Source organism: Canis aureus, chromosome 17 (assembly GCF_053574225.1).
Source record: "Canis aureus isolate CA01 chromosome 17, VMU_Caureus_v.1.0, whole genome shotgun sequence".
NCBI classification, from domain to species: Eukaryota; Metazoa; Chordata; class Mammalia; order Carnivora; family Canidae; genus Canis; species Canis aureus.
Window position 1 is genome coordinate 3,191,121 of NC_135627.1, and position 15,380 is coordinate 3,206,500.

Below are 15,380 nucleotides of genomic sequence, written 5' to 3' on the forward strand. Positions count from 1 at the left end.
GGCCTACAGGGGCATTCATCACTCTCATGCCAACCTATACGGTGTGCGAACACTATCCTGGAGGTTAATTCTCAAGGCCAAGACAAGCAGAGATGAGCCTGGAATCCAGATGTCTGTTCTCAGCCCCAGAGCTTTGCTGAAGTTCTATACCCCTTATTAGAGAGGTCTGACCAGCTAAGAAGCTGTCAGTACTTGTCCGTACTTCCTTTGTGATTTTAAAGGTTTGCCTCAATACCTAACACACAGAAAAAAAGAAATCTTAACTCTAAATGATTCCATCTAGGAACACTTTTCACTTTTTTATTGAGGTATAAAGTACAAACATGGTAAGCATATAGCTTGATGAATCTTTGCTTTTATAGACTGCTGTGCAAACACCACCCAGATCAATCAAATCTCCCAGAAGGATCTCGGATGCCCCTCCGGGTTAATGCACTTTATTACCAGAGATCAGACTTGCCCATTTGTAGCTTTATACACATGGGATCGTACAGTATGAACTTTTTTCACTCAACATTTTGTTGATGACTTTCATTTTGCTATGACCTTATGCAGTGGTTCCTTCTGTCTCATTGTTATCTAGTGTTCCATTTTATAAATACAACCTAATTTGTGATCCATTATAACCTTGGTGGATATCTAGTTTGTTTCTAGTCTTTGCTACTATTTATCCGTTTGTTGTTATTAAAAGAGCTGCCAGGAGTGTTCTTGTACCTGTGTTTTGGTAGAATTAAGTATCCACTTAGATTGGGTATTTACACATGCCTATAGAATAATTTAATAATTACAACTTTGTATAAAACAGATACAAAATAGTATTTTCAATAGAAAAAGAAAGAAACAACAGAAATCAACAAGGAATAGATAGACATTAAAAATGTAGTCTTGGGGGGTGCCTGAGTGGCTCAGTCATTTCAGTATCTGACTTTGGCTCAGGTCATGATCCCAGGGCCCTGGGATCGAGTCCTGCATCAGGTTCCCTGCTCAGCAAGAAGCCTGCTTCTTCCTCCCCCACTAGCCTTGCTTGTGTGCACTTGCGTGCTGTCTCTCTGTCAAATAAATAAATAAAATCCTTTAAAAATGTAGTCTTGGGAATGAGTACTTATGTATGGGTAAATGCCAGTTTTTATTTTTATTCACACCATTTACCAAAATGAAAGCATCAAATAAATAAATGAAACCATAATTGAATATAAGAAAACATAAGCAATACTTCTGTTTGGGCAAAGAAAGAATTCCTAAAAAATGAACGTTTGTTAAATAAACCACAATGGAAAATAAAGATGTTTGGACACACAGCAATTTTAAACCTCCAAGGATCCAGGCACATCGTGAACTAAATTACAACCCATATACTATTTCAGAATAATATTAAGAGGTACATCATAAAGGATTAATAACCTTAGTATAAATAGGGTTCACATAAAATTTGGTGAGAAAATCGTTAGTGACCCAAGAATTAGCTAAACTGTAGGAATGGATTTATAAAAGATAAGATACATGTATTTAATGAACATGAAAACATTCCAACCTTAATGGTAATCAAAAAAGAGCAAATGAAAACATGGGCACATCACTTTTCCCACATCACAAGGTACGAAGGAATATTTAGCCAAGAGCGGGAGAGAAAGCAGAGGGAGCCCTTCTGCTAAACTGTTGGGAGGGCGTCTCCAGGAAGCAGCTCAGTACTATTTGTACAAAACTTCAAAACATTTAGTCCCCTTGAACTTGTATTTCAGGATTCCATTGTTTGGGGATAATGCAAAATAGAAACAAAAATGTGTTTGCAACTAATTGTTTGGAATGTATAACACATTCATCAGAAGATTATCATTGCAAAATATAAGGGGAAAAGTGATACTTGTCAATCAGAAGAAGAGAAAAAGGGACCATCTGATGTCATGGTGCCAACATGGAGGATGAGGCAGGCATTAAACGATGTTGTTGTGCAGAGCAGGGGCAACCAGCCCAGTGGCACATCCACTGTGCCCTTGGGACCATCGTGAGCAGCCTCACTGGGCAGGACAGAGCGGGGACAGCAGGTACTGTGCGGGCCCTGTTGTCTGTCCATCACTTCCCGGCAGGAGCAGCAGTCTGGCCCATGTGGGTGGTGGCTGCAGAGCCTTTAAATCACAGAACCGGAGAAGGACCACTGTGGTGTCCTCAGAACCCTGGATGGTCCCAGGGTGGTGCTGAGGGTGGAGGTGGCCCAGGCAGCAGTGGGCGGTGGTCGTGCCACCTGCACTTGACACAGGGAAGCCTCTCACTGCTTCCCAGGCTGTGAAGCTTGCTGTGGGTTCATCAAGCTCAGTTAGGTATGTGGTGCTTGCAGGTCACACCTGTTAGGCGGCCGGAAAGGCTGGACATATAGTAAATACCAACAGATAAGTGAAAGTTCTTAAGAGACAAAAAAATAAAAATAAAAATGTTTGACCAAACACAGCAAAGGGCCAGACGTTGTTCTCTGGCTGGTGGGAGAATAGGAAGCCCAGTTTGGGGTAGGTTCTGTTCCTGTGGTCCTGTCTTTAATTTCGTGTTGCGTTGAGCTAAGAACATGTTCTTGGTACCCAGGAGAGAGAGAACGGAAGAATACGGCTTCCTAAGTCGCCGTTAAGATTAAAAGGGAACAGCAGGAAACCAGGGCTACTCTGCTTCTCTGCTGACGCCCTTGGCTTGAACCAGGCCATTCGCAGGACTTGCTTACATCACTTGAAGATGTTCACAGAGTTGAGTCAGCAACAAAAATCTGGCAGACTTTGTAGCCATTTTGTAGGTTCTCTCAAAGATGTGCGCAGAGGTAGGGATACCATTGGTAGAGTCGTTTCATTTGGGTTACCCTCTTTATCCAGCACATCAGGATTCTCATTTCATCGGCAAGTAACTAATGCCTGGGAATGTCCTCCACACAAGACCAGAGCCACCGCTCTGCCCAAATCCAGGGACCACTATTCAGAAAGTACAATGGCCCTAGGCTGCTTGTGGCTCTCCGTGATGGCCCCCACTCAGCAGAAATCACTGGTAAACAGAGATGCTCAAAACTAGGTTCTTGGTCAGCTCATTCCAGGGTGTCGCCTCACTTAAATCTGTAAGGGAAGGAAGATTTCTGTTCTACCCTTTATCTTCCCATACTACAAAATATAATTTATGTTGCAAGTTAGTTTCCATTCATATACAACATACTCAAGAAATAAGTCATGCTTTTAGGGTTCAATATCTTTAAACTGTCAAGTAAGTTTGTCCAAATATATCTTATTTAGTATTGCTAAATGTGACACATTAGTCACATCTCTTGGTGTGATACAGTGGTCACGTCAAATGCCATTGAAAGAATATGTACACAAATAGTTATAAGTTATTTTAAGTGTAAAACAAAAAGATAAACCACAAGAAAGTTCTCTAGATTGAGTTAAAAAATTTGAAAGCCTCCGCTTTTCCCTTTGGGGCAAACTTATAGATGTGATATCTTGAAAATTTTCTGCTTTAAAATATCCAGAAGTTTTCAAATAAAAAACATATCACCTTTAAAATTTTTATTTATTTATTCATGAGAGACAGAGAGAGAGAGAGAGAGAGAGAGAGAGAGGCAGAGACATTGGCAGAGGGAGAAACAGGCTCCCTGTGGAGAGTTCCATGCAGAACTTGATCCAAGGACCCCAGGATCATGATCTGAGCCGAAGGCAGACACTCAACCACTGAGCCAAACTGGCGCCCTAAATGCACATCTTATTAAGTTCATAACAAGTTTGCAAGATATTAAGTGAAATCCTCGGGAGACCAAACAAAATGAGGCAGGAATATTGTGGCGAGCCAGTGATGGATAATGGCTCGCTGAAGGCAAATGCCCGTGTGCCCCCCAAGTCCATAAAGACACAGAAGAAAATAACAAGGGTTCCTGGAAGGCTAGAGTCTGGCTGGACCTTCTCCTGCAGCCAGAAACTCCAAGAGCCATGCTTAGCAAGAGGATGAATACAAGAAACCATCTGCCTTTCAAAGAGACAGAAGGTCACTTAAACATCCAGACACAGAGATTGACAGCAGACAGATAGGCGATGATTCGGACACACACAGACACAAAATCAGATGCTGGGACTCTCAGACACAAAGACCGTATGTCAAAGTCTGTTTTTAGGAGAACCCAAAGTAAAAGAATGACAAGATTAAATTTATTCCAGAAACACAAATTTGGTCTAACATTTGAGAATCAACAAATGCAGTTCACTATACGTAGAAATTAAACCAGAAAACCCAAAGATCACGGCAGTAGGTGCTGAGAAATATTTGATAAATGTTCACATCCCTTCAGCTTAAAACCATGAGCATATTGAGATCCAAGAGAACTTCTTTAAACTGGGAAAATGGAATCTACCAAATTATTTGAAAAAAATAAATAAATAAACATGATACCAAATGGTAGAATTTAAAATGTTCCCTTTCAAAAATCATTAAGACAAGGTTATCCTTGGGGAACCTGGGTGGCTCAGTGGTTGAGCATCTGCCTTCGGTTCAGGTCATGATCCCAGGGTTCCAGGATCGAGTCCAGCATCGGGCTCCCTGTGGGGAGCCTACTTCTGTCTCTGACTATGTCTCTGCCTCTCTCTCTCTCTCTCTCTCTCTGTCTCTCATGAATAAATAAATAAAACCTTTAAAAGAAAACAAAAGACAAGGTTGTGTTTACACCACATACCTGGTTCTAGAGAGTTCAGGAAGGGGAGAAAAAAAAAAAGGGAATGAGAATTTGAAAGGAAAACACAAAAATTCCATGACTTGTACAGTATTTGCAAAGTATCCCCCCATACTTCTCCAAGTTATTCAGTCTAATAACAAGGTTTAACACAATTGCTAGATATAAGATAACTGATTAAAAATCAATTTGATTTCTATACCCAAGCAGCAAAGAGAAAATGGATTTTTTTTTTTTTATATATACAGAGGCTATTTACAATAGCAACAAAATACACAAGGTGCTAGGAATAAATCTAACCAAATATGTTTAAGATCTCCGGGAGGGGGCACCTGGATGGCTCAGTTGGTTGAGTGTCTGCCTTCAGCTCAGGTCATGATCCTGGGGTCCTGGGATCGAGCCCCACGTCAGGTTCCCTGCTCAGTGGGGAGTCTGCTTCTCCCTCTGCCTCTGCTCGTGTATTCTCTCTCTCTCACTCTCTTTCTCAAACAAACAAACAAACAAACAAACAAACAAATCTTTGTGGGGAAAAATATCTCTAGAGATAAATTTATAGAACATTTTCAAATCCCCTGAATAGGTTGGGAGACATGCCTTATTCATGGGTGGAAGAACCAGTATCTTAAAGATGTCCAATCTTCCCAAACTTACCTAAATTTTAACAGACTCGTTCATTAAATTTGTCAAGCTGATTCTGAAACATGTGAGGAGTAGGGTCACGGGTATTCACATGTTTCTGTAGCAGAAGGTGAAGTAAATGTCTCATCAGTGAGATGTGTTAACAGAATAGAATACTCAAGTGGTGTGACACTGACCTGGCAAAGAGAACAGCGGAAAAGAAGAAGCACATTTATCCATGTATCAAGGAGATTTGCTCTATCAGAGAAGTCTCATTCAGACCCAGAGGGGGAAAGTCAGAAATTCAGAACATGCTTCCAGAAGAACAAGAAAAAAATGGAAGTGAGCCTCTATCCCATGCCATATGTAAGTGCGTGAAAAAAAATGTCAAAATGAAAAAAGGAAAAGAAAGAAGGAAGGAAGGAGATATAGGAATAAATGCTTGTGACTTAAAAGTAGGGTAGGAAAAAAAAATAAAATAAATAAAAGTAGGGTAGGGTAGGGTAGGGATTTTTTTTTTACAATGAAACAAAGCACAAACCTCAAAAGGAAGTTTGATAAATGTGACTCCATTAAAATTTAGAATTTCTGTTCATTCAAAAGACAACATAAAGAAAATGAGGAAACAACAACAAATCAGGAAAATGCATTTTTATAAAGGATCAGTGACACAGTAGGTAAAGGACTGTTACAAACCAAGGAGCAGGGATCAACCATCCAGGGGAGAAACGAGCAGGAGCTTGATTTGCATTTTACAGAGGAAGAGCTGCAAATGGCCAGCGGCTCTCCAAGAGCCCCTCCACCTCCACAGCAACCACAGGACACACACGATGAAGTCATGAGATGCTAGTTTGCACCCCCGCATGCAGGAGAAATGTTAAAGCCAATGAGACCCTCCTAGTGGAATTCTTAATCTGTATACATAGTTGGAAAAAAAATTAAATATGCATTACAATTAAGGCAGGGCAGATTTAAGAATAGAAATCCCATTCCTATGTCCAGATCCCTGTGTGTAAGAATACGCACACATGTGCGAGTGATTTATCAACAGTGCTTTAATTGCTAAGAATCACTTAGTTGTTAAACTTCCATTGTTTAAAGCAAATAGTTTTAAAACAAAAAATTTTTTTAAAATTACAAATAGTCAAAATTTCCACTGGCAGAAGTGAAAAGTTATTATACATGTATTACAGTTACAACGAATGACCTATGGCTTCCCTGGTCAAAGTAGATGACTCCTTAGGACGTATTGTTGAACAGAGTCAGGATTATTGGTGGCTGGGGATGAAAAAGGGGGTGATTCTCCGTGGGTGCAAGGTTTTCTTTAAGATCATGAAAATGTTCCAGGTTTAGATAGTGGTGATGGTTTCACAACTTTGTGATTATGCTAAAAATCCCTGAATTGTACATTTTATGTAATATGAATTATATCTCAGTTAAGATAATGTGTAAAAAAAAAAGCAAGTTGTAGAAGAGTACAATAGTATGATAATGTTTCTATAATGCTTAAATATAAGCATAATGTAGAAATTTATTATTTAGATTTACACACACATGTGGTAAAATCATAGATAATCAAAGAATAATTAAACACAATTTAGGACGATGGTAAGCCCAGTTGATGGACTTCAAAATATTGGTAACATTCTCTTTATGAAGTTTGGTGCTGAGTATACCAATTTCAAACTATTTTTAATTGGCATATATGTTAAATATCCTTTTGTATGTGTGTATTATGTTTCATAACGTAAAAAAAAAACTTTATTAAGATAAAACAAAAACGCATCAAAAATGTGCAAGAAAAAAAATGTGCGAGAAAAGTTGGAAGAGGAGAAACAGGATCTGTGTGACAAGGAAGAGATAACAAGTGCCTAGCATATTACACAACCCCTCAGGAACTCAGAAAATCAAGACCAAAGTATCCACACAGGAGTGGGTGGTGGCAGAAAAAAAGTGATAGGTCTGCAGGATATTTTGGATGTAAGTCGATGGGCCATGGTCCTGGACTGGGGCTGAGAGCGAGCCACAGCAAAAATGCTTGCAGGTCTCCAGCGTGCCTAACTGGACATGTGGCAACCAACTTGCCAAGATAAAGCACAACACGAAATTGTGTTTAGTCACCGCAGTTCAATGTTTAACAGTAAGAGATTAGAAGCAACAAAAACAGGCAAGTTTAAGACAGTAGTTGAATGAATCATGGTGCCATTGCACAGAGGAATGGCATGCACAAAAATTCATAGTTCAAGAAACTGACGGCATTTCAAATTTTAAAACAATGTCTGCATAGGCTATGGTTTCCACTTTGCACAATTATACATACATGATTTGTATAGTTCTATAAATGTAAACTTTTGTATGTATATTTTTATATACATACACTTAACGACGGCCTAATGTCCTACAATGTTAGCAATAGTTGTCCCTAGGTGGTACAATTGTACTAATTTAAATTTTCTTCTATTCATTTTCCTGGAATCTAAAAATTTTTCTACAATAAGCAATGATTACTTCGATAATCAGAACATATATGTGCCCTTTTACATGGCAACTAGAATCGCTGCCAGGCTCTTCAAGTGTTTGTGAAGACAGCAAAGCGACACAGCGGCTGCAGAGCCGCTCAGGAAGCCGCGCGTGTGCTGCGAGCTAGTGTGGGAGATCAGCGGGGATGAGAAATGTATGTTTGTTATGAAATAATTATCGGTGGTTGGGGGTTAAAAGCCTCTGTAGGCAATCCAATTCCAACCTTCACTCAGACACTTTGAATGCCCGATCATAACACCTTCTTTTCAAGTGCATCCCAGGGTGATGCAAAGTGAGTGCTCCGCACAGCACCTTCCAGAACAAAAACATCTTCAGACAGAAGGTGTCTCAATGTTTCAGAGACCATTTCTTTTCACCTGGTGGGATTACAGGCACACTGCGGTTCTTCTCTCCTCCTTCACTCTGGAATGTCAGAGTTTGGCACATTCGTCTTGTTTTGTCTTTTTGCCTTCATGTTCTCTATCCCTCTCTTCTGCTCTCCTACTTCTCTGCTTTTGGGAATAAGAACATCTTTTGGAATAAATACATGTTGGGGTGTTTTGTACTGTAGGTTCACCCCGTGGGGCTGCTTGAGGCCTCTCTGAAGATGTGAAATGCTTCAATCACGGCAGATTTTATCAAGTAAAATTCACAGAACACAGAATAATGATGTTAAGATATGCAATTTGGTGACATTTCATACTACCTCATGGTAGATTTTTTTTTTAGAGAATATCTTGAGGCTCAATTGTTTTAGAGCAGTTTTAGGGTTACAACAACGCTGAGCGGAAGGTGTGGACATCTGCCCCCACTGCCTACCCCAACGCCACAATGCACAGCCTTCCCCAGTGTTACCATCACTCACCTAGATTGGCACAAGTTTTACCAAGGATGCATCTAGGAAAGTAGACTTCAAAATATGATAAGTATGTTTGCATAGATTTCTCTTGAGCTCTAAAACATATACATGCTTTCACTCACTGGACTGTAAACAAAAACTTAAAAACGATATACATACTTCATCATGATGGGATTCTGGAATTGAGAATTAGAATAAACAGATCCCAGATGACCATAATAGCACATGGGAAGTAGACTAAATATTTTATATATTAATCCTCTTTCCTGTAAAATTACATTTTCCCCCCTAGAAACCTTCAACTTTTTGTTATTGGCTTTACTCATTTTTTTCCTTCTAGCAATGTTTAGAAAACAGGCCATTACTTTTCTAGAACTAAATATGGAAATAATTTACTAGATATCCACTAATATATACTTCATAGGTATAATCCACTTCATAGGTATTCTTCCAGAATGCACAATATGGCACAAGAAATAGTTTTTAGTTATAAACCTTGTTGGACACCCCCGACAGAGGACTCAGATTTCCCTACCTCACCAAGTCCCTTCACTAGGCGGCGCTAGGATGGATTCTTCCAGAAACCTTGAGGCCGGTGAATTCCTCTATGGCTCAGAGCTCTGTAACTCATGGTCATGTTCACAACGTTGGTTTCCTGGGTCTTGTTTCCCCTCCACACGCTACCGTCTCCCCGCACCCAACACCCACGGCTTCCCTTCCTTCCTGGTCATTTGTTGTACCCTCTGGAATTCCTAAATTTCTGTACCTAAAGAAACCAGCCTCTGTCTAGCCTCTGTCTAGCCTCCTTGAACAGAAGGTCATAAGGTTTGTGATCCACACGTGGTAGGATACAGAACACAAAGTACTCTTAACAAACATTTATTGACTGTGTGATGTGCCGGCCCTTTATTCAAAGGGCTTAATACATCAATTTATTTGAGTTTTTCTGTAATTACAGAAATGTCCAATTAGAGGAAACAGCATACAAGTATAATCCAAAAAGGTAGAAGAACAATCCCGACAAGAACGTATTGAGCATCCATCTACTATGTGGTAGGTCCCTTAAGAAAGTGAGTCAAAGGGCAGCCCGGGTGGCTCAGCGGTTTAGTGCCGCCTTCAGCCCAGGCCATGATCCTGGAGACCCGGGATCGAGTCCCAAGCTCCCTGCATGGAGCTTGCTTCTCCCTCTGCCTGTGTCTCTGACTCTCTGTCTCTCTCCTCTCTGTGTATTCTAATGAATAAATACATAAAATCTTTAAAAAAAGAAAGAAAGAAAGTAAATGAGTCAAGGGGCGCCTAGGTGGCTCAGTGGTTGAGCATCTGCCTTTGGCTCAGGGCATGATCCTGGGGTCCTGGGATCGAGTCCCATATCAGGCTCCCTGCGGGGATCCTGCTTCTCCCTCTGCCTGTGTCTCTGCTCCTCTCTCTGTCTCTCTGTCTCTCATGAATAAATAAATAAAATCTTTAAAAAAGAAAGAAAGAAAGAAAGAAAGAAAGAAAGAAAGAAAGAAAGAAAGAAAGTCAGTCAAGAGTAAAGTGTGAACCAACAAATGCCCAGGGCAGGCTCGAGAGCTGCCATGGAGGGAAGCTCTCTGAGGATGTGTAAGGAAAACCTGCCAGCCTGTGGTACCAAGGACAGGAGGTGAGATCGGGCATCAGTCTCCATGTCTGTTCCAGAATGACATCAACATTCGTCCCACATGGCTGGTGGCATCTGACAGTCGGCTAATGGCACAACATCTGGAAATTCCTGACCCGAGCCTTCACGGGGAGCTGCTGGTATAAACAAGTTGCATCCACCCCAGGTATTATGTGAACAAGTTCTAACAGGCTACCAGCCTGAGAATCAAGGAAACAGATTCTACCCTTGTTCCAAAAATGCCAAAGCTGAAGAGAGATAGAGTATGATGATACTTATGTTGGGGGAGAGTTGGTAATGGGGGTTCTATGATTTATGACAAAATGGAACCCTGAGATTGAGAGGGACAATGGAGAACCCCTGTCCAGACAGGACAGAGGTCCCCAATAGCTCCGTGCCAGGGACTCATCCAGAACAGTCAGAGGCACACACAGATCTCTCCCTGCCCCACACTGAGGACCCCCTGGCTGGAGCCTCTCTGGTCACCCATAACAGCTGTCAGCCGTAGGCACCGTGGATGCCAATACAAGCACAACCGAGAGGAGGGGTCTTGGGTGCCCTTGCTTTGTGAGGCTGGGCTGCACTCGGGGAGCACCTCCACAACCTGCCACACGCACAGGCTCCCGCCCACAGCAAAACCCGTCCTGCCATGCACCTGATCCCACGGGGTTGAGCTAAGTGCTCCACGCCTTTCAACCAGCCTCATGCCCCTCCTTTGTGCCCTAAATGCTTCTAGTACATTCTTAGATGTGTCATCACACTGCAAACTCGAGTCTGTCCTCTGGGAACCCTGTTCCACCCTGCGCACGCTGCTGCGTTTGCCCCCAGGACCGGCTCCATCTCCATCTCGGCTCACTGGCACCTGTTGACCCCCTGGGCGTCGCCAGCACATGAAGGGAAGTGCTGCGTCCGTGGCACTTCCTCCTCCTCTGGGGCCCTGGCCCATCTTCCCTGCAACTCTGGGCTGCGTCCCCACCAACTCATCTCCACAGTGCTCCCGCCGTGGAGATCAGAGCCACCTCTCCAGGTGACTCCCCATGGTTGCCCATGGCCGTGCGGGCGGCCACCTTGTCCTCTGCTCAGTTCCCTGACTCCTCACCTGCCTGGTGACCTCCTGCCTCAAAGACTGCCCCTTCCCCTTCCCTGGGCCCTCTGCGGGCTCCTTGCCAATGGCTTCTGAGCACCAGCTGTGCCCTCCTCTCGTGCACCCCCCGGCTCAGTTCTAGCGGTTCTGATCTCCTGTCCACACCCGTCTAACATTCTGCTGGCATCTTCCCTGGGGCAGGTCCCTGTCACCCTGCAAGAGTTTCCAGGAGTCAGTTCTGATTCTCCCCATCTTTCCGCCCACCCAAACCATCACCAAGGTCTACCGAGCCACTCGTTAAAGCAAAAATTAATTCTTTTCACACCTTTGACTATTTAATAGACTCTTGTGTTACAAAAGTCATAAAACCCAAAAAAGTTACTGAGTAAACTGGGAATCCTTTCCCTATTTCTCCCCCCGGCAACCTAGGTCTGCACTGTTGCCAGCTCTGTGAGCATGCTTCTAGAACATACATGCATATACATATACATACATATACATGCTTTTTATAAAAATAGCAGCATTCTATTAAACACACTGTTCTGTGACTTAAGTTCCCACCTTACAGTGTATCCTCAAACATGATTGCAGGTCAGTGTAGGTAAAGCTGCCATGTTCCCGTTCCTGTTGCATAGCATGCTGGTATGCATTCATACTACACTTACACCTGCTAGTTTTTTTTTTTTAAGATTTTATTTATTTGTTCATGAGAGACACAGAGAGAGAGAGGCAGAGACATAGGCAGAGGGAGAAGCAGGGTCCCTGCAGGGAGCCCAATGCAGGACTCAATCTCAGGACCCCAGGATCATGCCCTGAGCCAAAGGCAGACACTCAACCACTGAACCACCCAGGTGCCCCACACCTGCTAGGTTTTACATGGATGTGCCCTGTTTAAGAAATGGGCACTTGGTTATTTTCATTAAAATGTTTTAATTATGATTATGTTTGCAATTGCAACCCAGTCTTGATTAGGGACACCACCTACATATTTCCTTATGAGCTAAGATAGATAGATAGATAGATAGATAGATAGATAGATAGATAGACAGTTTGATCAGTCCCAAATTGTTGGCATTCAACTTGCTTCCAAATTTCTGGTATTCTAGGCAAGGCTGAGATGAAGACACAATATACATGGTTTCACATATGAGTACTTGTTTCTAGTCCAATCATTAATGCCATAAATACCCTTGAAAAGAAATCACTTCATGTGTGCACAAGTAATTCCTAGAAGTTAAAGTATAGGTCAACGCACGTGGGTATTTGCCATCCTGATAGATACAGTCAAACTGCTTGGCGAACGTGCTTCAGTGGGTACTCCCGCAGCCCAGAGTGGAAACCTTTCCCGACATCCTGGCAAACACACTGTGTTATCAAACTTCCCAATCTGAGCCAATCTGATAGGTGAATGACTGTACCACTTTGTGGTTTTAATTTGCATTTATCTTATTTTAGGACAGGTTAAGCAGACTTTGATATGTTTAAGACTTTCTGGCACTTCTTTATATTATTGTGACATTTGTGTTCAAATATCTCACCCATTTTTGAATTCTTTGTTATTATCTTACAGGAGTCCCTAAGGTATCAAATAAAGACAGAATTAGCACTTTATCTGCAGTACTGGCTGTGATTACCTCCCCCTCCCCCCAGAATTCTGTTTTAGAAAGTCGAATTCATCAATATTTCTTTCATTTTCTCCTAAATTTTATGGTTTCATGTTGTAGTATTTAAATCTTGATTCAACTGACATTTCAGTGAAAGGAGACAGGTATTCCAACTTAACATGTCTTCAGATCTATTTTCTGGGTATGCCAACCCCATTTATTGATAACCTGTCTTCTTCCCCAATGAAGTAAAATGCCCACTTGGTAATGCACTATTTTCCCCTGTGTGGTTGGTCTATTTCTGTACTTAGCACGATTGGCCCTCTGGTTTAGCCATTTGCCTGTAGAGTCTCCCCTCCCCACTAGACCATGAGCTTCCTGAGGGCACTGTCAAGGTCTGAAATTTCATTCTTTCTCAGAATGAACTAACTGGGTAGCCTGCCTTGTGACATGCATGCTAGCCGAGGATGTGAGCTTCTTGGGTCATAGACTCATGGCACAGAAGATGGTATGAATTGTTTCTGCTCCAACCCGAGCACCATAGAGGGTAGCCTGGAGGGGCTCAGAGCAGGCTACCTCTGCAGGGAGTTGTTCACAGCTGACTCACAGGGGTTTGGATAATCTGCCTCTTTTGTAGCAGGAAATAAGCAAGCCTGCCGTTTGTCCTGGAAGGAGTCATTGCTTTTTCTCTTAGGGCGATTGTCTGCAAACCCACCCCTAGAATTGGCTTGAGTTAAGAGTGTCCACTGTGCATTGTTCACTCAACCAGCAAGAGGTATGGCAGCCGGTGAGACCCTGGAAGATCGTCTCTCCCCGCAGGCACCACTGGGTGGCTGTTGTAGGTTTGCATTTTTGTGTCCATGGGACTACACGCAGTGTCTAGCACAAAGTAAATACTTGAACTATATTGATAAATTTGCTAGAACCAAATATTTCATTGGGTTAGAATGAATTTATCACCAGACAACATAAACAGAAACTCGGTATTCTGTATGATTCCATACTATGCAAATAGCTCCTTAGCCTGTAGACTGGGCAGGATCAGAACACTGGCTTTTTAAAAATTAACCTAACACTGGACTAAATAGAATTAGTAATGTTTGACTAATTAAAACTAATTTCCACAGAACAAAATTTGGAGACTGTATTTACTAGTTTCATTCCCTGGGAAGTGTTCAGCCAATAACTTGGAAAGCATGTGCTGGGTTTAAGTGCCCTTAATCTATTTTAAATGGATGTGCCTTATTTATAAAATGGGCACTTGGTTATTACCACTAATATGTTTTAATTATGCATTTTCATGTTTGAAATTGTAATCCAATCATGATTAGGAACACCACTGGGTAAGCAGCGCCGGGGAGACAAAAAAAGGGTTTGCCCTCCTCTGGAATTAGCTACAGATGGCAAACACCATTTGGAAGGCAGGGAACAGGACCTGGATTAAGAATGTTAAGGGAAGGGATCCCTGGGTGGCGCAGCGGTTTAGCGCCTGCCTTTGGCCCAGGGCGCGATCCTGGAGACCCGGGATCGAATCCCACGTCGGGCTCCCGGTGCATGGAGCCTGCTTCTCCCTCTGCCTATGTCTCTGCCTCTCTCTCTCTCTCTCTCTCTCTCTCTCTCTCTGTGATTATCATAAATAAATAAAAAAATTAAAAAAAAAAAGAATGTTAAGGGAAGAGAACCAGCGGGAACAAGGGAGATGCGCAACAGCAAATCACTTCATTGTACTTGAGGAGCAGTTTGAACTGGATTACAGGGACTTCCATACCATGACTATGGAGCTGTGGCTTTCTACCTGAGCAATGAACCTGGATGGAGGAACAGCAGAAACGCTTCTCTGGGAGTGAGGGGGACACATGATGGCACAGGTGTATGTGTCAGAGGCCATCCGGAACCCCAGTCCCGACCAACACACTCAGGGTCACGGGTAACACAATTTCCATGTTAACTGCTCAACATCTAACATCAATCAAATCAAACCAAAAGGCATTTTAAAGTTGTATCTTTTACTTGTTCTCATGTATCCCCTGTCTTCTAAGTGCAAACAGAATTATAATCAGAGGATAGTTCTGCTTAGCAAGGTGAAGTTCAGTTCTTGTTTGTTTGTTTTGATTTTCATACCACCTTGTCCCTGCAATTTTTCTGAACATGTAATTTGATGTGATGTGAGATGGTTTGTAAAGCTTTCATGCTCAGAGATGAAAATCACTTTCTCTGATATTCGTTATTGGCCAGAAGAGGCTAAAGCAGCAGCATTAGGAATTAATATAAACCATTACAAGAATTAAGGACACACCAGATGATGATCATAATAACATATAGTCATTTTTGTTTCCAAATTATGAGACAATATTGAATAAAAGGTACAAGAAAAA

The 15,380-nt window shown here is 42.1% G+C and overlaps 1 long non-coding RNA gene across 2 annotated transcripts; it reads right to left on the reverse strand.

Moving 5' to 3' along the window:
* Positions 1-284: 284 nt before the first annotated feature.
* LOC144287713 (uncharacterized) lies at positions 285-11,473 on the reverse strand. Of its 2 annotated transcripts, XR_013355457.1 has the most exons (3): positions 5,333-11,473; positions 5,014-5,160; positions 285-3,083 (listed from the first exon to the last, which is right to left on the reverse strand). It is a non-coding gene; the product is annotated as an uncharacterized LOC144287713 (long non-coding RNA). The 2 variants fall into 2 exon arrangements; XR_013355458.1 differs by lacking the exon at positions 5,014-5,160.
* Positions 11,474-15,380: the final 3,907 nt, after the last annotated feature.